Source organism: Dacryopinax primogenitus (assembly GCF_000292625.1).
Source record: "Dacryopinax primogenitus strain DJM-731 SS1 chromosome Unknown DACRYscaffold_16, whole genome shotgun sequence".
Classification (NCBI taxonomy): Eukaryota; Fungi; Basidiomycota; class Dacrymycetes; order Dacrymycetales; family Dacrymycetaceae; genus Dacryopinax; species Dacryopinax primogenitus.
In genome coordinates this window covers 672,101-674,542 of record NW_024467213.1, presented here as the reverse complement: position 1 = coordinate 674,542, position 2,442 = coordinate 672,101, and positions in this window count along the sequence as shown.

Below are 2,442 nucleotides of genomic sequence, written 5' to 3'. Positions count from 1 at the left end.
AGCAAGCAATNTGGGATGCTGCTCTGGCCATGGGTGAGGGGGGTGGTATGCATGCAGACTAGCACAGGCACACCATTCTATGTTCAAGCCCCTTTTCCAGTGGTCTTCAATGAGTACCCTCCCTGTATCTCTGAGGAAGTGTTGTCTCTGGCTGCAGCAATCCCTGAGCAGCCTGCCACACCTGGACCTGCCAAGTTGATCTCTGCAAGTCCTCCTTCCTCACCCCCTCAAATGCCTGGTCCTCCTGCTGCTTTGTTGACCAAAGCAGCAAAAAAGTGGAGCTGGAAGGAGTGGAAAGCTCATAGGAAGGCCCAGAAGGAAGCACAAGACGGGGAGCATGAGGCCAAAGAAGCTGATGTAGAACTTCTGCACAAATGAACAACCCATACATATATAGTTTCTTAATGCAAACTGTGCTTGCCATCACTGTTATCTTATCACCATGGTTGACCTGTATGCTCATGGAATACTGTACAGTATATAAACCAAGTAATCCAATTAGTTGTACATAGTCTACAGTGCACTGGCAGGCTTCAAGTGAGGAGCCAAACCTCAACACTCCAAGCCCTCTATGATCGCCTCATTCCTCACCTTGATCACCTTGTCAAGGAAGAACTTGAATTGAATGGCACTCATCTCTCACAGCTGACCTTGATACTTGCATATCCACATGTTGGTCTGCTCCCACACCAAGGAGTTGAACATCCAGGTTTCTGACACTGGATTGTACAACTTGGGGAAAGACACCAGATTGCAGTGAGTGCTGCAATAGACATTGTTGTCTGCATGCTTTGCCTTGTAGTGGAAGACATCCACCACAAGTGCAGTCTCCTTGAAGTGCTTGGCTTCCAGTTGGCCTATGAGATATTGGCCTAGAGTGCAGTTGTTATCGAAGAACAACACCTCAGGCATGGCCTTACGTGTGGGGAATACAGACATGAGGAAAGGCTGAGAAGTGAAAGGTTAGTGTTTGCTCTATGGATGCGTGAACTTTGCTGACTGCAACTGAGGACATGCCCTCTGAACCATAGAAGGTTGCCCAAGCAAGTATGATGCTGCATGGACAGACCACAAGCTCTTTGTGGTGCGTCCTGCACCTGCCGAAGTGCAAGCCTTTGTACTTTGGCTTGGCAGCGGCCTTGCTCCCCTTCTCCTTCCTCTTCTCTTTCCCCTTTGCCAGCCTGGCACCAACCGGTAGCGTTTCCCCATTGTCTGGGATGTGCACCTACACCTGCTTATCCTGTGCCTCCTCCTGCTCCTCATCCTCCTCATCCTTGTCCTCCTCCTCAGCTGGTCTTGGCCAATAGCAGCTGTGGCCAATCTCATTGCATTGGTATGCCTTGCATCAACACTGTCAGAGCAAGGCATACAAATTGCCAGCAGTGTGGTATGCTGTCTCTTGTGCAGCATGCTCTTCCAGGTCACAGGTCTGCATGTCCAGTCATGTAGGAGCATTGCAGCCTGGGAAGATGCAGACATATTTGAGATGGGCATGAGGAATGCAGAAGTGGGCATGAGAACTAGGAAGAGGGAGAGGACAGTTGTGGATGGCACAGCATGAGTGGCCAATAGCTATGCCATCTGTGATGGCACAACTCATAACGTCTGTAGAGGATGAGTAATGAATGTAACTGAATGAATCAGTGCACTCACAGGGATGCCCATCATGCTGGATTGTCTTGGTGCACTCAGAGCACACATGTGCCCAGTGGGGCTGGCTGGTATAGGCCATGAAAGCATTGCACTCTTGCATGGCATATTTGAGTTGGTTGTACTGGTGCTGGGCATTGTTGGGAAGGTGGAGAATGCTGCCCTGCTTGGCATGGTGGAGAAGCAAGGCATAAAGGTTGAACAGGTTGGATATACTTTTGCTTTGAAGGAGGGACAGGCAATATTGACCTTGCTGCAGGATACTGGCATTTGCCAGCATCAGGTTGTATATGTCTGCATTTGCAGATGCACTGATCCCTGCATCAGTCTCTGCTAGTCATAGGGATGATGACATACTCAGCAAGAAAGAAGAAGAGATTGCCATCCAGCAGCCCCTCTGGGAAGAGGTACACACTAGAGGGGAGGGAAGGAAAGGGACAAACAAATGGATAGACATGTGTACTGGGCATGGACAGTCTGCATGCAAAAGATGGACAGTCTGCATGCAAAAGAGATGGCAGAGACAGTCTTCAAAAGCCATGTGCTTTTCAGCTTGAAGGATGGATGGCATGCCACCATAGTAGACCCAAACCTCCTCTGCCACTTGCTTCTCATGGTGGAAGTTGAGGTAGTAGGTCATCCTGCATATCCTGCAGCACAAGGATATGAGGACAACAGGGATTGTGCCCTGGGCCAGCATGTACAACATGGCAAAGTGCTGGTTGCAAAGGGTCAATACAGCATGCATGCCAGTGCAAACATGGTGGGGACAGGCATCCCTAAGACATATTT